The following is a 23,962-nucleotide window of genomic DNA, read 5'->3' as shown; positions in this document are numbered from 1 at the left end:
TTCACATTTTCTTATCCTTTCTTATCCTTCTTATCCTCATCATTCTTCTGCTGCTGCTGCTTCTTCTACTGCTTCTACTTCTGCTTCTTCTGCTTCTCCTTCTTATTCCTCTTTTTCTTCCTCTTCCTTTCCTTCTTTTTCTTCTTCCTATTCCTCTCCTTCCTCTTCCTCTCCTCCTCCTCCTCTTTCTTCTTCTTCTCCTTCTTTTTCTTCTTCTTCTTCTTCTTCTTCTTCTTCTTCTTCTTCTTCTTCTTCTTCTTCGTCTTCGTCTTCTTCTTCATCATTGTCATCATTGTCATCTTCCCCCAAACTATTGCAACTTCGGACTCTTACCCGTTTCCAAAGTCACATTTACTTTTTAGTTATCTTTAGAAAGCAGCACTTCAATACTTGTACCAATTTACCATACTAATGTCTGTTCTCAAACTGCTGATACACACTTACCCAGAACAGGGTGATTTATATAAAGAAAGAGGTTTGGCCTGGCATGCTGGGTCACACCTGTAATTCCATCACTTTGGGTGGTCGAGGTGGGCAGATCATGAGGTCAAGAGATCAAGACCATCCTGGCTAACAGGGCAAAACCCGTCTCTACTAAAAATATAAAAAATTAGCCAGGTGTGGTGATGGCTGCCTGTAGTCCCAGCTACTTGGGAGGCTGAGGCAGGAGAATGGTGTGAACCCAGGAGGCAGAGCTTGCAGTGAGCTGAGATCATGCCATGCACCCCAGCCTTTGGACAGAGCAAGACTCCACCTCAAAAGAAAGAAAGAAAGAGAGAAAGAAAGAAAGAAAGAAAGAAAGAAAGAAAGAAAGAAAGAAAGAAAGAGAAAGAGAGAGAAAGAAAGAAAGAGAGAAAGAGAGAGAGAAAAAGAGAGAGAGAAAGAAAGAAAGAAAGAAAGAAAGATAGAAAGAAAGAAAAGAAAGAAAGAAAGAAAGAAAGAAAGAAAGAAAGAAAGAAAGAAAGAAAGAAAGAGAAAGAAGTGTATGGAACTCACAGCTTTCCATGGCTGGGAAGTCCTCACAATCTTGGTAGAAGGAAAAAGGCAGTTCTTACATGGCAGCAGTCAATAGATAAAGAGAACCAAGTGTAAAAGCTTTTTTTCTTATAATACCATCAGATATAGTGAAACTTATTCACTACCACAAGAACAGTATGGGGACAACCACCCCCCTGATTCAATTATCTTTTGTTGGGTCCCTCCAAAATCACAAGGAAATTTAGGAGCTACAATTCAAGATGAGATTTGGGTGGGGACATATCCAAACCATATCAATGAACAAAAGCTTTGGTTGAGGTGATATCTCCTGTAAGAGATACATTGATCTAGAACTACAAGGTATCAAAAAATAGAAAAATATGACATCAGCTACACTGTATTCCTTGCAATACTAAATGATAGATTTCTCATATCTATAACATTTGATTGTCACTTTATCTGCAGACAGAAATTTTAACCAGAAAAACTAAGTAAAATGATATTAGATAGACTGATTTCAACCTAATAGTATTGTGTCTTTATGAGTACAAAAGAATAAAACTCAGTGGGAGGGGCTGAGATGACCAAATAGAAATGTCTTCAATCTGCAGCTCCCATTAAGAGGAAGGTAAACAGTGAGTGAATTCTTCATTTTCAGCTGTAGTACATAGATTATCTCATTGGGACTGACTAGACATTGTGAGAAATCCAGAGAGAGCAAGGAAAAGCTGAGTGGGTGACAGTCCATCCAGAAGCTGCTCGGGACAAAGGGACTCCCTCTCTTAAACAAAGGAGGTCATGAGGGATTGTGCTATCCACCTGGGAAACTATGTATTTTCCACAGAGTTTGCAATCCCTGGATTAGTAGATTCCCTTCTTGGCCCACACCACAAGGGCCTTGGGTCCTCAGCATAAACCTGTGAAGATTCATGGTAGCCATTTAAGTCAGTAGTGACTTGGGGAGCTCCCAAAAGCACAGTGAGACAGGAGATCCATACTTCCTTGGAAAGGGGGATAAAGCCAGGGATCCAAGTGGCCTCAGTCACTGGGTCCCATGGAAACTCACTACCTAAGATCTGCTGGCTTGGAATGCCCACTGGACAGAAGAGCAGCCTGGATTCTGCCTAATATGACCAAGTTTCTGAGGAGAAAGTTGATAGCCATTACTTTGCTCTAGTTGGTGGTTTTTCTCTGCAAGTGCTAGAGAATCTGGGTGATTTAAACTGGACCGAATTCACCATTGTGCAGCACAGCAGCTGGGGAAAATCAAGGGCAGACTTTTTCTTTATTTGGAACCCAGATTTATCCTTCTAGAATCAGTTAGTTAACTTGTCTTAGGTAGATAGCAAAAAAAGTTCCCCAGAGGGACCCCAGCCTACAAGTTAGTGCCTCATCCCTACATAACACAAAAAGCAGCCTGCTAAAAAAAAAAAAAAAAAAAAAAAAAATTAACCCACAGGCACCAATAAGGAAACTAGCACATGTGTTGAGCCTCAAGACATGCCCACAGCTGCACAGATGAAGGAACATCTACCCTATTTGAGTAAAAACTGGAAAAAACCTCCAGATCACTCAGATAAGAGGACTAGACCTGACATGGAAATGTCTTTGTCCTTTTATAGTCGACAAGCTCCTAGGAAATTGTTTCTCTTCCTTTTGTGGGCATGGGCATAGTGGGCTTTGGTGGGTTCTGGTGGGCACTTTTATTTTCTTTTTTTGAACTGCTTGCATAGCCTCTATGAATCATTATTACAGCCCCAGATAAGTTGCAGATGAAGATTAGTTGTAGACCACAAGTTATCCAAGACAGCCCACAGGCTGACCTCATTTCTTCCCCTTTCCAGTCCATAAACCCCTCAGAACTGACTTCATATTTGGTGCCTTTTCTGGGCCTCCCTCTCTGCTGGCAGAGAACAATCTTTTGCTTATTAAACTTTTGCTGCTACCTCATCTTTGTGTCTATATTCCTTAATTATCTTAGAGATAAGACATAGAACTCTGGACATTATCTCAGACAATCAGAGACACATCTTGGTGCACTGGTGAGACTGCATTATATTTTGGTACATTGATGAGGAGGAAAGAAATTCATCCAAAAAGTGAGTAAGAGTGGACCTTTAACTTTGCAACTATTTACTTTCATTTCTGAGACTTCTTGTCTATTCCAATCCAGTTTTCTTTCACGGTGGGCCAACCTGTTGTGCAGGATTGAAAGAAACTCCCAGGGCAACTACAAGTTTCTGGCTGAAATTACACCTCAGAGTTATCTGAAGGTCACTGGACTAAATCCAGTCCACAATAACTTATCAGCAAAAGGAGCACTAGTCTTTTTCTATCACTTTTTTTTATTCTTATGGCTATCATGCCTCATGTGCCTTCTTTTTATGCAAAGTTGTGGGTGTTTATGTAACCTAAATATATAATCTTGCTGGGTAGTTAGTCGGAGTCTTAGTAATCAGTAATGGAATTTAAAGGGTTGTTTTTATGATTTTCTGGGAAGAGGGGGAGTTCAAGATTTCAGTCTAAATTTCTACCTAATAAGCATGCTTCTATCCCTTAATAATGTATATTCATGGCACCATATGGAAAGATATTTCATCCCAAGTGATTTGTCTCATCTCTATTTTGTTTTTAATATAGTTGTTCAGCATTGTCCAGTGAATTTAAATAGCTCATTTATATGACAAATTAATTTTCTTTTGCTGGGGGCAATGCTCTGCGGACAGCCTATCAAACCCCAGATGTTTCATTCTAACTTTTGCTTTAAAAAATTCTGGATCAGAGTTTTACATAACATTTTTAACCCTACAGCTTCATCTAGTGGAATGGGATTTATTTTCTGAACGGGTATTTTTTCAGTCCTCTTCCCCAAACCTCTAGTTTCCCAATTATTTTTTTCTTCCATATTCACCTACCAGTGAAAAGGCCCAATATTCTATATGTAGACAAAAATCCCTCCACTTTCAAGAGCTGAGAGGAAGCCATTCTGATAAGACAGGTCTTAGCTGAAATACTGTTCCCATCTAAGGAGGGGCAGCCATTTAAATTTTGCTCTGTGAGCCAGAGGTTCTTCATTCAACTACAATGGGATTTAAACAAAAAAGAAATTATATGTTTCAAAGTTAATTAGTTCAATTCGGTGAAATTTTGATTTTTCACTGGAGCCATAGCAAAGGAAACCAGAGATGATGTTAGAATACTCCCTCTGCTAATGAGTCTTGGCTAAGTTCTACTACTACATAATTTCTCCCACGTCTCTGGGAGTATTTTGGAACTTTGAGGCCGAATAGGTCTAGGCATCCAGCAGGGTGGAGAGTTGAGTCTTCTCCAGAAGACCATGACTGGTCCTACCTACTAACATCTATAGATCCATGGGTGAAAGTCATGCTTGCATATGTGCGGTGGCACTTATGACCTTTGCTAGGATCCAGTGGAAAGGAGAAAGGGAACGCCCTTTCTCTGGTTCCATCTACCCTGAGTCACACTAAAAGGAGGAATGATACTAAGGGACACCTTGTCTTTCCCTCTTTTCTTAATGGTAACAAACAATCTGTAATCCTTTCTCCTCTACTGGCATGCATTCCAAATAACTATAACACCTTTAACCCTGAGGCTCTGAAAAGAAAATGACTTTTCTATTGCACAAGGGCCTTGTTACCATCTTGGGGATGAAAAAAAAAAATCTGACTTTCTGAGGAAAGCCTTGATTCCTATATTCTTCAACAACCAGATCTTTTCTATTGGTGGGAGGACAAATAAACTGAGATTCCCTAGATACAATCTTTCTTTGCCCTGTGAAACAACCCAAATCTTGGTAAATGTTGTAAAGTTGACCCTACCCTCTTTGCAGCCAGGTCAGTGAAGCCTACAAAGTATGGTTCCCCAAAATCATAGAAAAAATTCTGTATTTTACAAAACAGACTGGAAGGAGGCCCAGGAGAAGGAGAGAAAATATAAGAAGGTAATGGAGGCTCTAGTGGCTGCATTATAGGCTTATAAAATCGTGAACCCCTGAAGTGCATTTATCAATTGTACCAATGTGGCAAAACAAAACACTTTAAAAGGGATTGACCACACAGCATGGCGAAGCCATCTCAACCCTGTCCAGCCTTTAATGGAGACTGCTGGAAGTCAAACTGTCTCCAAACATGTAGGTAACCAGGTCAAGAGCCAGTTTTTCAGATGGTCCAGCAGGACTGACAGGGCCCTGTGCTCAATTCATCAGCTTCAGTGGCTCAAATTGCCATCACTATCCAGGAGCTTTGGGTATGCGGAAGGAAGATAGGCTTCCTTCTAGAAACCAGAGCTAGCCTCTCTGTTCTCTTCCCCAGTCCAGGCCTTCTCTCCTCCTATAATATGACCATGGTAGGCATCTTGAAAAAGTCTTTAACCCAATACATTTTTTACAGCCTTTGTGTTGTACTTGGCAGGACTTTCCATTTACTCATGCTTCTTAAATTATGCCTGAAAGTCCCACCTCTTTACTAGGAACGGATATTCTAGTCTCTATGGGACCCTCCATTCTTATGGCTCAAGGACAGAGTCTCTATCTTCCCTTAGTGAAAATCAACATTAACCCAGAGGTGTGAGCAGGTCAGGAAAAGTTGACCAGGCTACAACTGCTATATCATTCCAGATTCACCCTAAGGATTCCACCTTGTTTGCTAACCAGAAGCAGTATCCCCTAAAGCCAGAAGCTAGGGAAGAACTAGAAACTATCATTAATAATTAAAAAACCCAGAGCCTTTTCACGTTTTGCAACAGCCCTTGCAAAACTGCAATATTAGCGGTACAGAAACTCATGAGGAAGAGGGGATAGTTCAGGACCTCCATCTCACTGATAAAGCTGTAGTTTCAATTCATAATTTAGTTTCTTTTTCTTTTCTTTCTTTTTTTTTTTTTGAGATGGAGTCACACTCTGTTGCCTGGGTGGAGTGCAGTGGCACAATCTCAGTTCGCTGCAACCTCCACCTCCCAGGTTCAAGTAGTTCTCCTGCCACAGTCTCCTGAGTAGCTGGGACTATAGGTGCGTGAAACCATGCCCAGCTAATTTTTGTATTTTTTGGTAGAGAAGAGGTTCACCATGTTTGGCAGGATGGTCTCAATCTCCTGACATTGTGATCCACCCACTTCAACCTTCCAAGGTGCTAGATTATAGATATGAGCCATCACAGGCACCACATTGGTTTCCAATCCTTATGTGTCCACAGTTTGTTCCTTCCATTGTATTCTTTGTCTCACTGAATTCAAGAATGAAGCCGTGGACCTTCTCCATGATTATTACAGCTTTTAAAGTTGGCATGGACCCAAAGAGTGAGAAGCAGCAAGATTTATTGTAGAAAATGAAAGAACAAAGATTCCACAATGTGGACAGGGACCCAAGTGGGTTGCTGCTGCTGGCTAGTGGGTGGCCAGCTTTTATTCCCTTATTTGTCCCTAGCCACGTCCTGCTGATTGGTCCATTTTGCAGAGTGCTGATTGGTACATTTTACAGAGCACTGATTGGTCCATTTTACAGAGTGCTGATTGGTCCATTTTACAAAATTCTAGCTTGCCACAGAGTGCTGATTTGTGCATTTTTACAGAGCATTGATTGGCACAGTTTACAAACCTCTAGCTAGCCACAGAGTGCTCATTGGTGTGTTTTACAATCCACTTGTAAGACAGAAGAGTTCTCCCAGTCCCCACTTAACCAAGGAAATCCAGCTAGCTTCACCTCTCACTAATACTTTGCTAACTCAAATATCTGAGACAATTAAGTGGTTCACAATTTTAGACTTAAAAATTGACTTTTTTCCTGCATACCACTGCACCCTGACTTTTAATATTCATTTGCCTTGAAAGATTCCTCCAACCAGTCTGACCAGTTTACATGGGCAGTACTGACTCACGGGTTCTAAGAAAACCTCTCCTTGTTTAGGCAAACATCCAACTAACTCTCTGAGTAATCTAATACTCAGGCTGAAGTTTTACAATATGTAGATATCGTTCTCCTCTGTGCCCCATCTCAGGGGGTTTCTCAAAAAGGCACTGGGGCTCTTTTTAATTTTCCAGCAGGCAGAGAATAAAAAGTTTCTAACTGTAAATCACAGCTGAGTCAAGCTACTGCATGGTACCTAGGCCTAGCTTTGTCAGAAGGGACCGAAACATTAGTTGTGGAGTCAATTAAGTCTATTTTTCTATTTTTTTCCAAAATCTTTGAACCAGTAAGAGAATTTTGGGGAATTACAGGTTTTTCTTAGATTGTGAATAGCTGAGTACATTGAAACAGCTCACCCTTTATATCACCATTCAAAAGAAACTTAAGCCACTAAAACTCACTCACTGTCATGGGAAACTGAGGCTCAAAATGTCTTTAATCAGCTAAAGCAAGCTTTACTTAAAGTACCTGCCCTCAGTCTTCTGATGAAGAAGTCGTTTAATCTTTATGTCTCAGAAAAAAAATTGATAGCCTTGGGAGTTTTAACTCTTTCCTAAAGTAAGCCCAGCAGCCAGCTGGTTACCTATGCAAGGAGCTCAACTTGGCAGCTAAAGAATTGGCAGCTAGCTGGCAAGCAGTTGCAGTTGTGGATTTGCTGATTCCAGAAGTCACTAATGCCCAATCTTCATTTCTGAAGGGGGAATAAAATTAGTTATTTAGCTTGTCTTCAGTAGATAGAAAGCAAAGGATCCCCAGAGACCCCCCAGCCCATAGGCAGGTGCCTCATCGCCACATAAAATAAAAAAAAAAGTTTGGGAAATATCAAGCTACAGGAACCAATAGAAGAACAAGCACAGGCTGTTGTGCCTGGAGACATGTGCATGGCTGCACAGAAAAACAAATCTGTGGCCCATTTAGATAAAAACTTGCACACAACTCCAGCTCACTTAGATAAGAGAATAAGGCCTGGCATAAAAATGCTTTTTCTTTTGTATAGTCAGAAAACGCCCTAGAAAATGTTTCTTCTCCCTTTGTGGGTATGGACACAGTGGGTTCTAGTGGGCACTTTTCTTCTATTTTTTTGGACTCTGAGTCTAGCCTCTATGAGTCATCACTTCAGGCCCTGATTGGTCCTAAGCTGAAGTGCCAGGTCAAGCTATCTGTGACTTGAATGGATGAATCGTGACTTGAGCCCTGATTGGTCCCGGGCCAACATGAGTGATGGGTTTCTCAAGGCAGCTGGCAGACTAATCACATTTCTTGCCATTTCCAGTCCATAAAAATCCCAGAATTGAAAACAAAATTGGCAATCTTTCTAAGCCTCCCTCTCTTCTGGCAGAGAGCTTTCTCCCTTTGCTTATTAAACTATTGCTCAAACCGCAGCATTGTGTACATGCTCCTTAATTTTCTTGCAGGTCGGAAAAAATAACTCTTTTCTTTTCTCAGAAATGGTTAATTTTCTCTGAAACTTAGAGACAGTAACATTTTTGTGCATTGGTAGGACTACAACACCTTCTCCTTAGGCAGAGCCTCTTTGTAGAAATTTTAGTAACTCCAGGAAACAGTTTATAGACCTAACTCTAATGTTTTCAAAAAATAACACTTGAGGGGAGGGGTGGCCACAGCCTCTGGTATAGTGGACTTAATATTTTTTACCTGCTAACTCTGAAGTGTCTGGGCCATCAGACAAGATGGATTACCCCCAATGCAGCACATTTGATTTCACTAGGAGCAGCCAGAATTCTTCCTTAAGCAAGTCTCTAATTCCATGCCTCCTGACTGGGTAAGTCATTTGAAAAGGCATCTCCAGACACATTATACAAAAGAGTTTCAGCTGGCATCAGGTCAGTGTCCTTCTGAAACAAACTTCCAGAGGAACAAGCAACTTCATCAAAGTCTCAGAATACAAAATAGATATGTGGACAAGAAAAGCATTTCTGTACACCAAAAACACACAAGCAAAGAGCCAAATTATGAATAAATTCTCATTTACAATTGCCATAAAGAAAATAAAATACTTAAAAATACAGCTAAAAAGGGAAGTGACAAAATTCTTCAGGGAGAACTACAAACTATGAATAGAAAAAAAGTAAATATCATGAAAATGGCCATACTGCCAAAAGCAAGATGTAGATTTAATGCTATTTCTGTTAAACTACCACTGACATTCTTCAAAGAATTAGAAAGAAATATGGATTAAAAAGCTTTGGGGCTAAGTCATTGGGGTTTTCAAGATATAGGATTATATCATCTGCAGAAAAGAACAGTTTGACTCTCTCTCTCTTTTATTAAATACCTATTTTTTTTCTCTTGTCTGATTACCCTTTCAACACTTCAACCTTATGTTGAATGAGGGTGGTGAGAGAGGGTTTTTTGTATTGTGACAGTTTTCAAGGGTTATGATTCTAGATTTTGCCATTTCTGTATAATATGGGCTGTCAGTTTCTCATAAATGGCTTTATCAGTTTGATGTATATGTCTTTAATTCTTAGTTTATTGAGAGTTTTTAACACGAATGGAAGTTGAATTTTACTTAAGGCCATTTTTATGTTTATTGAGATAATTATGTGATTTTTCTTTTTTTGAGATGAATTACATATCTTGATTTGCATTTATTGAACCAGGCTTGCATCCTTGGGATGTAGCCAACTAGATTATGGTGGACAAGCTTTTTGATGTGCTGGTGGATTCCGTTTGCCAGTATTTTATTGAAAATTTTTGCATCAATATCCCTCAGGGTTATTGGCCTAAAGTTTACTTTTGTTATTGTATTTCTGCCAGGTTTTGTAACAGGATGATGCTGACCTCATAAAATGATTTATGAAGGAGTCCCTACTTTTCAACTGTTGGAGATAGTTCTGGAAGAAATGATACGGACTCCTCTTTTTATCTGTGCTATATTGTAAATATAAATTGTAAATCCATCTTGTCTTTGGCTTTTTTTAAATTGGTAGAATATTCATTACTCTCTCAATTTCAGAAATTATTGTCGGCCTATTCAGTGATTCAACTTCTTCCTGGTTCTATCTTGGGAGACTGTATATGTCCAGGCATTTATTCATTTATATTAAGTTTTCTAGTTTATTTGCCTAGAGGAGTTTATGATATTCTCCGGTTGATTTTTTGTATTTTTGTGGGTCAGTGTTGGTTTCTCCATTATCATTTCTGATTGTGCTTATTTGAATCTCCTACTTTCTTATTTGTTAGTTTATTTAGTAATGTATCTACTTCATTGATTTTTTTTAAAAAAAGCTTTTGGATTTGTTGATTGAAGAGGTTTTCATTTCTCTATCTCTTGCAGTTCCACTCTGTGCTTGGTTATCTCTTGCCTTCCACTAGCTCTAGAGTTAGTTTCCTCTTGGTTCTCCAGTTCTTACAGTTCTGATGTTAGGAAGTTGATTTGAGATAGGTCTACCTTTTTGATTTGGGCCTATAGTGCTATAAATTTAGTCCTATAAATAAATAAATTTTGTGCTATAAATTTGTCTTTTAACAGTGTTTTAGCTGAATTTCAGACACCCTGCTACATTGCCTCTTTGTTCTCATAAGTTTCAAAGATCTTCTTGATTTCTGCCTTAATTTAATTATTTACCCAGAAGTCATTCAGGAGCATATTGTTCAATTTTAATGTAGTTGTGTGGTTTTGAGTAAAATTCTTAACCTTGAGTTTTAATCGTATTGCACTGTGACCTGAGAGACTGTTTTTATGATGTCAGTTCTTTTGCATTTGCTGAGGAGTGTTTTACTTCCAATTATGTAATCAATTTCAAGGTAAGTGTCAGTGGCACCTAAAAACATGTATATTGTTGTTTTGGGTGGAGAGTTCTGTTGCTGTTTCTCAGGGCAACTTGATACAGAGTCTTAAATGTCTTAGTTAATTTGCTGTCTCGATAATCTATTCAATATTGAATATGTGGCATTGATGTCTCCCTCTGCTATTTTGTGGGCATTTAAGTCTTTTTGTAGTCTTTTTTTTTTTTAAATCTCTGTTGGTTTACATTCTATTTTGTCAGAAACTAGGATGGTGATCTCTGCTTTCTTCTGCTTTCTATTTGTTTGGTAAATTTTTCTTCATCACCTTATTTTGTGCATATACTTGTCTTTGCATAATATGTATATCTTTAATACAGTACACTAGTGGATCTTGTCTTTTTACCCAGCTTACCATGTGGCATCTTTTAATTGGGTCATTTAATCCATTTACATTTAAGGTTAATATTGCTCTGCATTAGTTTGATTATGTCATTGTAATGCTGGCTGATTAATTTTGCAGATTGGTTAATGTAGTTGTTTCATAGTGTCATTTGTCTGTGTACTTCAGTGTGTTTTATTCAAACAGGAAGAGAGGAAGTCAAATTTTCTCTGTTTGCTGATGACATGATTTGATATTTAGAAAACCCCATTATCTCAGCCTAAGAACACCTTAGACTGATAAGCAATTTTGGCAAAATCTCAGGAAACAAAATTAATGTGCAATAATTACAAACTTTTTTTACATCAATAGTAGACAATCAGAGAGTCAAATTATGAATAAACTCCCATTCACAATCACTACAAAGAGAATAAAATTCCTAGGAATACATTTAACAAAGGATGTGAAGAGGGATATTTTTTTCAAAGAGGACTCCAAACCGGTGCTCAAGACAATAAGAGAGGACACAAACAAATAAAAAATAATTCCTTCCTCATTAATAGAAATAATCAATATCATGAAAATGGTCTTAATGCCCAAAGTGATTTATAGATTCAATGATATTCCCATAAAACTACTATTGACATTCCTCACAGAATTAGAAAAATAAATAAATTTTATACAGTATCAAAGAAGACCCTGTTTATCCAAGACAATTCTAAGCAAGAAAAAAATAAAAAAACTGGAGGCACCATGCTACCTGACTTCAAATTATTCTACAAGGCTTCAGTAACCAAAACAGCATAGTACTGGTACAACAACACATATATAAACCAATGGAACACAACAGAGACCTCAGAAATCACACCACAAATCTATAATCATCTGATTTTCAACAAACCTGAAAAAAACAAGCAAAGAGGAAAAATCTCCTATTCAGTAAATGATGCTGGGAAAACTGGCTAGCTCTACATGGAAAACTGAAACTTGGCCCATTTCTTAGACCTTATACACAAATTAACTCAAGATGGATTAAAAACTTAAATATAAAACCCCAAACCATGGAGGCCCTAGAAGAAAACATAGGCAATACCATTTAGGACACAGGCATGGGCAAAGACTTAATGACAAAAACACCAAAAGCAATTGCAGCAAATTCCAAAATTAACAAATGGGATTTAATTAATCTAAAGAGCTTCTGCATAGCAAAAGAAATTACCATCAGAGTAAACAGGCAACCTACAAAATGGGAGAAACTTTCTGCAATCCACACATCTGACAAAGGTGTCATATCTGGAATTAATAAGAAACTTATGTTAATTTTGAGAAAAAAACAACTCCATCAAAAAGTGGGAAAAGGATATGAACAGTCAATTCTCAAAAAAACACATTTATGTGGCCAAAAAACATATGAAAAATGGTTCAACATCACTGATCATCAGAGAAATTTAAATCAAAACCACAATGAATTACCATCTCACGCCAGTCAGATGACGACTACTAAAAATTCAGAGGCCAGGCACAGTGGCTCACATCTGTAATCCAGCACTTGGGGAGGCCAAGATGGGCTGATCATCTGAGGTCAGCAGTTCCAGACCCAGCCCGGCCAGCATGGTGAAACTCTGACTAAATATTACAAAACTTAGCTGGGAGTGGTGGCATATGCCTGTAGTTCCAGCTGCTTGGGAAGCTGAGACTGGAAGATTGCTTGAACTAGGGAGGCAGAGGTTGCAGTGAGTCCAGATCATGCCGCTGCACTCCAGCTTAGGTGACAAAGTGAAAGTCCATCTCAAAAAAAAAAAAGTTTGGAAAATACTAGATGTTGGTAAGGCTATGGAGAAATAGGAACATTTTTACACTGTTTTGGGGAATGTAAATTAGTTCAACCATTGTGGAAGACAGCATGAAGATCCCTCAAAGACCTAGAACCAGAAATACCATTTGACCCAGCAATCACATTACTGGATATATACTCAAATAATATAAATCATTCTACTATATAGACACATGCACATGTGTGTTTACTGCAGCAATATTTACAATAGTGAAGGTATGGAAGCAGCCTAAGTGCCCATCAATAATAGACTGGATAAAGAAAATGTAATTATACACTATGCAATACTCTGGAGCCATAAAAAGAAATAAGTTCATGTCCTTTGCAGGGACAAAGACGAAGCTAGAAGCCATCATTCTTAGAAAACTCACACACAAACAGAAAACTGAACACCACGTGTTCTCACTCATGAAGGAAGTTGAACAATGAGAACCCATGGACACAAAGAGGGGAACAACACATGCCAAGTCCTGTCGGGGGGTGGGGAGTGAGAGGAGGGAACTTAGAAAATGGGTCAATAGATGCAGAAAACCACCGTGGTACCAGTATGCCTATGTAACAAGACTGCACATTCTACAAGTGTTTTATTTTTTTTTTAGAAGAAATTTAGAAAAGGAGAAAGAAGGATTCCCTTTTTAATAAATGGTGCTGAGAACTGGGTAACCCTATGCAGAAAATTGAAACCAAGCCCTTTCTGTTCACCTTATACAAAAATTAAATAAAAATAGATTAAAAGCTTAAATTAAAATCCAAAACTATCAAAACCCTAGAATAAAATGTATGCAATACCATTGAGGACATTGGCAAGGGCAAATATTTTATGGCAAAATCACCAAAAGCAACTGCAATGAAAGCAAAAATTGGCACATAGAATCTAATTAAACTAAAGAGCTTCTGCACGCAAAAGAAACTACCATTACAGCAAACAGACAACCTACAGAATGGGAGGAAATTTTTCCTATTTGTCTGACAATGGTCTAATTTCCAGAATCTACAAGAAACATAAAGAAATTTACAATAAATAAACAACCCCATTAAAAAGTGGACAAAAGACATGAACAGAAACTTATTAAAAGAAAACATACATGCAGCCAAATAACATACCAAAAAAAGTGTCAACATCACTGATTATTAGAAAAATGCAAATTAAAACCACAATGAGGTACCATCTCAAAATAGTCACATGATTATTAAAGTCAAGAAACAACAGGCTCTCTGCTCCTCCCATTTGACACACAGCAGCATCTTCTTGTGCTTTACCAGTTACATCCCTGAGATGCCATGATGAAGGTAAAGGCAAGAGTCAATGATTTGGCCATATTGGGCACCTCATTGTTAGGGCTGCTTTTAAGTATGGTAAAGTGAATATTGTCACCATCAGTGACCCCTTCATTGACATCAACTATGTGGTCTACATATTCCGATATGATTCTACCCATGGCAAATTCCATGGCACTGTCAAGGCTGAGAAAGAAAGCCTGTCATCAATAGAAATCCCATCACCACTTCCAGGAGCAAGATCCCTCCCAAATCAAATGGGGCAATGCTGGCACTGAGTATGTTGTGGAGTCCACTGGTATCTTCACCACCATGGAGAAGCCAGGGGCTCACTTTCAGGGAGGAGTCAAAGGGTCATCATCTCTGTCTCCTCTGCTGGCACCCCCATGTTTGTGATCAGCCCAAACCATGAGAAGCACAAAGGTTGTCAACAATGCCTCCTGTGCCACCAACTGCTTAGTGGCCCCATTGGCCAAGGTAATCCATGACAATTTTGGTATCATGAAAGGACCCATATTCACAGTAACTGCCATCACTGCTACCCAGAAGACTGTGGATGACCCCTCTGGGAAGCTGTGGTGTGACACCCATGGGGCTCTCCAAAACATTCTCTCTGTCTCTACAGACACTGCCAATGCTGTGGGCAAGATCATTTCTAAGCTGAATGGGAAATTCACTAGCATGGTTTTCCGTGTCCCACCACCTACCTGTTGGTCATGGACCTAACCTGCCATATGTAAAAACCTACCAAATATGATAACATCAACAAGGTGGTGAAGCAGGTGTCAGAGGTCCCCCTCAAGGGCATCCTAAGCTACACTGAGCACCAAGTAGCCTCCTTTTAATCCAAAAGCAACACCTTCTCTTCCACCTTTGATGCAGGGACTGGCATTGCTTTCAACAACCACTGTGCCAAGCTCATTTTTTTTTTTTTTGGTATGACAATGAATTTGGATATACAAACAGCCTGATAGACCTCATGACCTACATGGCCTCCAAGGAGTAAGATTCCCAGACCACCACCTCCAGTGAGAGAATGAGAGGAAGACAGGCCCTCACTGCTAAGGAGTGCTTACCAATCTCAGTTCTCCACCACATGGAGAATCTGCCCTCATAAAAGTTTTCATGAAGAACCCTTGAAGAAGAAGAGGCCTAGTGAGCCCCCTCTTGTGTTCCACCAATAAAATCTCCTGTATAAAAAAAAAGACATAAACAGTTGCTGGTGAAACTGTGGAGATATATGAACACTTCTACATTGTTGATGGGAATATAAACCAGTTTTCCATTTTTTTAGGACAATGTGATCATTCCTCAAGGATCTAAAACCAGAAATACCATTTGCCCAGCATGATTACTGGTTATACACCAAAAGATATAGATTATTCTATTACAATGATATATACACATATATGTTCATTGCAAAACTATTCACAATATCAAAGACATGACATCAATGCAAATGCCCATCAATTATAGACTCGATAAAGAAAATGTAGTACATATCCACATGGTATACTATGCAACCATAAGAAGGAATGAGGTAATGTCCTTTAGAGGGACATAGATGAACCTGGAAGTCATTATTTTCAGCCAGCTAATACAAGAACAGAAGACCAAACACAGCGTGTTCTCACCTATAAGTGGGAGCTGACCAATGATGACATATAAACACGGGGAGGGAAACAACACACACTGGGGCCTGTTGGGAGAGGACAATGTGGGGAGGGCATCAGAAAAAATATCTAATGGATGCTGAACTTAATACCTAGGTGATAGTTTGGTAACTGCAGAGAACCACCATTGTACATATGTAACAAATCTGCATATCCTGCACATGTACACTGGAAAATAGAAATAAAATAAAATAAATAAGAATAAGACTTAAACAATAAAAAAGAGTGATCATTTGAAGAAATAGAAAGAATATACACATATCAATTATGAGAGTCACATAACAAAAATCTCAACCAGTCAACTTCATCATCCTGCCATTTTAGCCTCCAGAAGTGAGTTTCTGATGTTTAAGTCATCCAGTAGGAATTCCTTTACTATGAAAATATGAATACACTTATACCATTATTTATAAATGGTCTTGCTTTTTAAACGTATTATTGCATCTCTCTTTCTTAATAATAGCCACAGAAAAACACAGCTGATAAATAATGTTTAGGTGTATTTTTACAAGTCACACAAACTTCTGATAATTTCTAAGATAATTATTGTCTACCTACCACTGATAGTCTTACAGTGCTGATTTGTTTTACAGGGAACATAAATCTATACCCCCAAACCACTATGACTTATTCAAACAGTAAAGAGTGGAAAGTGTGAATGATCAACACAGTCTGTTGGAATAAAAAGACAAAGGCTGTGATATAAAATAACACTGTTGGTGCCTACAGCAGAAAATGGTCCCAGGTGGTAATGCAACAGGTGGAGATACAGAACATGAGGATAGTAAATTAGAACAAGATAAGGATTCAGATATTTTGGATGGTGGCAATTCTAAACTGGCTTCATGTCATGGAGACATATTTTACTATGGAGTAAAGTAAAGAATTTTCCTACTTTGTACAGGTGGAAAATGCTTCCATTGTACTTAATATTGAGTAAATAGTTCAAGGAAGTAGGCAAGACTAACTTCAGTGTGGCTGCTGAGAAATTCAGAAAATACCATTATTCACAGGAATATATCTGTTTTTCATATTGTTAACATCAGCAGTAGCATTATATCTGAGGCCATAGTTATGTGGACTTCATTGTTCATATTACTATTAGCATTTTAGTCACATCATTCCACCGGTTTCTAACCTTTCTCAAAAACTATTTCAGTGTTCTTCTGAGCACTCCATACTTTCTCAACTTCTGCCCATTATCCAGTTCCAAACTGGCTTTCACATTTTCACGTGTCTTTAGAGCAATACCCCCACTTCATTGGTAAAAATTTTCTGTATTAGCCTGTCCTCCCACTGTTGTAAAGAATGACCTGAACCTGGGTAATTTATTAAGAAAAAGGGCTTAATCAACAGTTTCATAGGCTGTACAGAAAGCATGACTGAGAGCCTTCAGAAAATTTACAATCATGGCAGAAGTTGAAGAGAAATCAAGCATAGATCTCTTACCATAACAGAGCAGGAGGAGGAAAGTAAAGGGGCAAGAGCTACACACTTTTAAATAACCAGATTCCATGAAAACCCACTCATTATCATGAGAAGAGCAAGGGAAAAATTCACTTTCATAATTCAGTCGCTGCCTATTAGGTCCCTCCTAATAGGAAATAAAGATCAAGTGAGCTTTTTCCCATTTGCTCCATGGGAGGTTTCTGTCCTCCCTGAGCTTGCCTTAGGATATCTGCACTATCGTTTGACAGGTGTACCACTGCAGTCAATCTCCCCACCCGGCACTGGCTCCAGAGCATTCCTTGGGAAATATATAACTTTATAAATTCTGACAAAAAAAGTCAAAAGAAGAATATAAATAATTATCTTATTAGTATAATAATGCCTTCCACAGTTATTTCACCTTTAATTTTTAGAATCTGTAAATATGTTACCTTGCAGGGTAAAATATGCCTTGCAGATGTGATTATAGTTATGGCTTTCAGATGCAAAGGTGATTCAGATTTATCAAAGTGAAATCGACATAATCACAGAAATAATTATGTTTTATTTTCTGCTGTTGTCAAAAAATAACAATAACCAAAGCTTAGTGAGATATAACATGAGAGGACATTTATACTTCATTTGTTGTTTAAAGATAAAAATAGGCCCCAGTGTGTATTATTTTTCACCTTGTGTCCACATGTTCTTATAGTTCAGTGTCCACTTAAGAGTGAGAAGTTGCAGTGTTTGGGTTTCTATTTCTATGTTAGTTTGCCGAGAAGGATGGATTCCAGCTTCATTCATGTACCTACAAACAATATTATCTCATTCCTTTTTATAGCTGTGTAGTATTCAATGGTGTATACGTACCACATCTTCCTTATCCAGTCTATCATTGATGAGCATTTGGTTTGGTTTTATGTCTTTGCTATTGGGGATATTGCTGCAATAAACATACGTATGCATGTATCTTTATAATAGAATGATTTATATTACATTAAGCATATACCCAGTAATGAGCTTTCTTGTTCTAGATCCTTGAGGAATCCTCACATTGTCTTTCACAATCGTTGAACTAATTTACATTCCCACCAACAGTGTAAAACCTTCTTGTTTTTCTACAGCATTGTCAACATCTGTTTTTTCTTACCTTTTTACAACTGCCATTTAGACTGGTATAAAATGGCATCTTACTGGTGACAAAATGGAGAGCATCAGGAAAAATAGCTAATGTGTGCCAGGCTTATTACCTAGCTGATGGGTTGATGGGTGCAGTAAACCACCATGGCACATGTTTACCTATGTAACAAACCTGCACATTCTGCACGTGTGTCTGAAACGTAAAGTAAAATTTAAAAAAGGAAAATGGAAATAAATGAATAAGGGATAAACAGGAGAAAATGAATATAGCAACATAATAATTAAGGGTGTGTTAAATAGGGAGACTTTGAAATGTAATACATTAAATAAGAAAAAAATAATTTGCATTGTTGACATAAAAGCAATCAATTATATAAAATTAACAGACTTTTTGAAGAAAGTATTTTCCTGTCTTCTGTCAAGAGTACATGAATCTTTTTTAAAAGTGACCATATTCTATATCACAAAATAAATAGAACTCGAAGACATGCATGTATAGTTAAATAATTGCCTGTAAACCAATGTTTTTAAGAACAGAATATATAGTGTTTTAAATTGCTAATTTGTCTTTCTTTTGCAGTTTAGGCATCTTTACTTAATTATAATTGTATAATTGTTTAATCATGCAATACATAGGAATAAAAGAAAACTTCTACAAAAGAAGGGCCATAAGCCAAGAAATACAGTATGTCTACAAGCTGTAAAGAGCAAGAAAACTCATTAACAAAAGAAAAATCATAAACTGACAATACAATGAAATTTAGCTTAGACTTTTGATCTACAAAACTGTAAGATACAATTTTATGTTGTTTAAGCCACTAAGTTTGTGGCAATTTGTTAGGGCAACAATTAAAAAAAAATTATACCCATTACTTTTTGAGTAAAAGGAGTTTCTGCAGTCAAATCTGTCTGCTGCTTCACTTTTTCAAAATGATTTTGGAACATGATTATTTTCTATGTAGAATCCTAATGTGACAGTATTTTTATTACTAGATAAGTAAATGAAAACTTTTTGCCCAATTATATTAAGTATATACACTTAAAGTTTGGCTAGGTCGATTTTGAGGTAATAAAAAGTTGTTCTAAATAACAGCCAAAAAAGTCTTACAATTATACTGACAGAAGTTTATTCTCAGCTGTGTTTTAACATAATATTGATTTTGATTTTGATTTTCTTATTGCTTTATCCTATTTATCAAAGCATCTCCCATTTGCTTTGTGGGCTTTTCTTGTCTTAAACTGATAAGTTTGACTCCGTTTTGCCACCTAAGTCTCATGTCAAATTGTAATCTCCAGTGTTAAAGGAGGGGCCTCCTGGGAGGTGTTCAAATCATGAAGGTGGATTTCCCTTTGGCTCTTCTTATAATAAAATTCTCATGACCTCTGTTTATTTAAAACCTCTTTCTTTACTCTCTCTCTCTGCCCGCCATGTAAAGAAGTGCTCGCTTCCCCTTTACCTTGTGCAATGAGGGTAAGTGTCTTGAGGCCTTCTCAGAAAAAGAAGCTAGTACAACATGCAAAACCCTGAGCCAATTAAACCCCTTTTTAAAATAAATTACCCAGTTGCAGTGGTATCTTTATAACAGTGTGAGAATGGATGAATAATATATACCCATATCAACAAACAGTTTTGTTGACAAACTGAAAATTGAAATGCTTTTTATTTTTATAAATGGATCTTTATTTTCCTCTCTATAAAAAAATTCATTGAAAATATATTAAATACTTAAATGTAAAACCTAAAACTGTAACACTTTTACAAAATAACATAGAAAAAAGCTTCATGATTTAGGAGTGCTAAATGAGGATTTGGAGGTAACCTCAAAAGCATGTGCAATAGAAACAAATAATCAAATGAGATTTTGTTAGGTAAAAAAGCTTCAAAATAAATAAACAAAAGAAATAAATAATAGATTAAGGAGAGAATGCTCAGATTCCAAGAAAATATTTGCAAACCAACTCTAAGGTAAGGGATAAATATTCAAAATATACAATAACTCAAACTACTCAAAAAGAAGAAATTTTTAAAAATATCGAAAACAGGCAAGAAACTTGAACTGATATTTCCAAAAAAAAAAAAACATATAAATAAGCCACAAATGTATTTTTAAACCTTCAACATCTATAATTATTACAAATATACAAATGAAATTTATTAAATGTTACCTCATACTTGTTGAAATTATTGTTATAAAAAAGTCAAAGATAAGTGTTGGTGAAAGTGTGAAGAAAAGGAAATGTTAATGCACCATTACAGTTATTGTAAATTAGTAAATATATTACAAAAATGTAAAATACATAAAATTTGCTCAAAAAACTAAAATAGATATTTTATATAATAGAGCAATGCTAACTTTCAGTATATATTCCAAGAAATTGAAATCAGTATGCCAAAGAGATATTTGTACTATCATGTTGATTGAAGCATTATTTACAATAGCTAAGACATAGAGACAATCTAATGTTTAACCACAGGTGAATAAATTTTTAGAAATTTGGTGTATATAAAACCAATAGAATATTTTTTAGCCTCTTAAAAATAGAAACTTCTGTTATTCATGACTACCTAGATAAATCTGGAGAAAATGCTAACTGAAACAAGACAAAAAGAGAGAAAAACGGTGTAAAATCTCATTTTTTAAAAATTATACTTTAAATTCTGGGCTATATGTACAGAATGGACAGGTTTGTTATATAGGTATACATGTGCCAAGGTGGTTTGCTGCACCCATCAGCCTGTCATCAACATTAGGTATTTCTCCTAATACTATCCCTTCTCTAGTCCCTCACCCCCAAACAGGCCCCAGTGTGTGATGTTCCCCTCCCTGTGTCCATGTATTCTCATTGTTCAATTCCCACTTATGAGTGAGAACATGTGGTGTTTGGTTTTCTCTTCTTGTGTTAGTTTGCTGAGAATGATGGTTTTCAGCTTCATCCATGTCCCTTCAAAGGACATGAATTCATCCTTTTTTATGGGAGCATAGTATTCCATGGTGTATATGTGCCAGATTTTTCCTATCCAGTCTATCACTGATGGATATTTGGGTGGGTTCCAAGTTTTTATTATTGTGAACAGTGCTGCAATAAACATACATATGCATGAATCTTTGTAGTAGAATAATATATAATCCTTTGGGTATATAACCAGTAATGGGATTTATGGGTGAAATGGTATCTGACGTTCTAGACCCTTGAGGAGAAATTGCTATACTGTCTTACACAATGATTGAACTAATTTACAGTCCCACTATCAGTGTAAAAGCATTCCTATTTCTCCACATCCTCTCCAGCACCTGTTGTTTCCTGACATTTTTAATGATCACCATTCTAACTGGCATGAGATGGTATCTCATTGTGGTTTTGATTTGAATTTCTCTAATGACCACTGATGGTGAGCTTTTTTCATCTGTTTGTTGGCTGCATAATGTCTTCTTTTGAGAAGTGTCTGTTCATATCCTTTGCCCACTTTTTTATAGGGTTGTTTGTTTTGTTCTTGTAAGTTTGTTTAAGTTCATTGTAGATTCTGGATATTAGCCCTTTGTCCGAAGGATACATTGCAAAAACTTTATCTCATTCTATAGGTTTCCTGTTCACTCTGATGATAGTTTTTTTGTTGTTGTTTTGTTTTTTTGTTGTTGTTTGTTTTTGTTTTTGCTGTGCAGAGCTCTTTACTTTAATTAGATCCCATTTGTCAATTCTGGCTTTGGTTGTCGTTGCTTTTGGTATTTTAGTCATGAACTCGTTGCCCATGCCTGTGTCCTGAATGGTATTGCCTGTTTTCTTCTAGGGTTTTATGGTTTTAGATCTTAAGTTTAAGCCTTTAATTCATCTTGAGTTAGTTTTTGTATAAGGTGGAAGGAAGCGGTCCAGTATAATTTTTTCCATGTATGGGAAGCCACTTTATCAATACTATTTATTAAATAGGGAATCCTTTCCCCATTTATTGTTTTTGTCAGGTTTGTCAAAGATCAGATGATTGTAGATGTGTGGTGTTATTTCTGAGGTTTATGTTCTGTCCAGTTGGTCTATATATTTGTTTTGGTACCAGTACCATGCTGCATTGGTTACTGTAGCCTTGTAGTATAGTTTGAAGTAAGGTAGCATGATGCCTCAAGATTTGTGCTTTTTGCTTAGGATTGTCTTGGTAATATGAGGTCTTTTTTGGTTCCATATGAAATTTAAAGTAGCTTTTTCTAATTCTCTGATGAAAGTCAGTAGTAGCCAGTTGGGGTTAGCATTAAATCTATAAATGTATAGCGTTAAATCTATAGTCTATGAACTTCGGGCAATATGGCCTTTTCACAATATTGATACTTCTAATTTATGAGCATAGAATATTTTTCCATTTGTTTGTGTCCTCTTTTATTTCCTTGAACAGTGGTTTGAAGTTTTCCTTAAAGAGGTCCTTCACATCTTTTATAAGTAGTATTGCTAAGTATTTTATTCTCTTTGTAGTATTTGTAAATGAGTGTACCACTCATGATTTGTCTGTCTGTTTGTCTGTTATTGGTGTATAGAAATACTTGTGATTTTTTATTGAGAGTTTTTAGCATGAAGGGTTGTTGAATTTTGTCAAAGGACTTTCTGCATCTATTGAGATAATCATATGGTTTTTGTCATTGGTTCTGTTTGTGTGCTGGATTACGTTTATTGATTTGCATATGTTGAACCAGCCTTGCATCTCAGGGATGAAGCCCACTTGATCATGGTGGATAAGCTTCTTGATGTGCTGTTGGATTCGGTTTGCCAGTAATTTATTGAGGACTTTTGCATCGATGTTCAACAGGGATATTGGTCTAAAATTCTCTTTTTTGTTGTTGTTGTGTCTCTGCCAGGCTTTGGTATCAGATGATGCTGGCTTTGTAAAATGAGATAGGGAGGACTCCCTCTTTTTCTATTATTGGAATAGTTTCAGGAGGAACGGTACCAGCTCCTCCTTGTACCTATGGTAGAATTAGGCTGTGAATCCATCTTGTCCTGGACTTTTTTTGGTTGGTAAGCTATTAATTATTGCCTCAATTTCAGAGCCTGTTATTGATCTATTCAGAGATTCAACTTCTTCCTGGTTTAGTCTTGGGAGGGTGTATGCATTGAGGAATTTATCCATTTCTTCTAGATTTTCTAGTTTATTTGCGTAGAGGTGTTTATAGTATTCTCTGATGGTAGTTTGTATTTCTGTGGGATCGGTGGTGATATCCTCTCTATCATTTTTTATTGCATCTATTTGATTTTTCTCTTTTCTTCTTTATCAATCTTGCTAGCAGTCTATCAATTCTGTTGATGGGACATATCTCAAAATAATAAGAGCTATATATGACAAACCCACAGCCAATATCCTACTCAATGGGCAAAAACTGGAAGCATTCCCTTTGAAAACTGGCATAAGACAGGGATGCCCTCTCTCGCCACTCCTATTCAACATAGTGTTGGAAGTTCTGGCCAGGGCAATCAGGCAGGAGAAGGAAATAAAGGGTATTCAATTAGGAAAAGAGAAAGTCAAATTGTCCCTGTTTGCTGATGACATGACTGTATATTTAGAAAACCCCGTCGTCTCAGCCCAAAGTTTCCTTAAGCTGATA

The 23,962-nt window shown here is 37.1% G+C and overlaps 1 pseudogene; it reads left to right on the top strand.

Annotated features, from left to right (window-relative positions):
- Positions 1-14,174: 14,174 nt before the first annotated feature.
- Positions 14,175-15,148, top strand: LOC129530331 (glyceraldehyde-3-phosphate dehydrogenase-like; annotated as a pseudogene).
- The last annotated feature ends 8,814 nt before the right edge of the window (positions 15,149-23,962 follow it).

The sequence above is a fragment of the Gorilla gorilla genome, chromosome Y (genome assembly GCF_029281585.2).
Source record: "Gorilla gorilla gorilla isolate KB3781 chromosome Y, NHGRI_mGorGor1-v2.1_pri, whole genome shotgun sequence".
In the NCBI taxonomy this organism is placed as follows: domain Eukaryota; kingdom Metazoa; phylum Chordata; class Mammalia; order Primates; family Hominidae; genus Gorilla; species Gorilla gorilla.
This window is presented reverse-complemented; position numbering and strand designations above follow the sequence as displayed.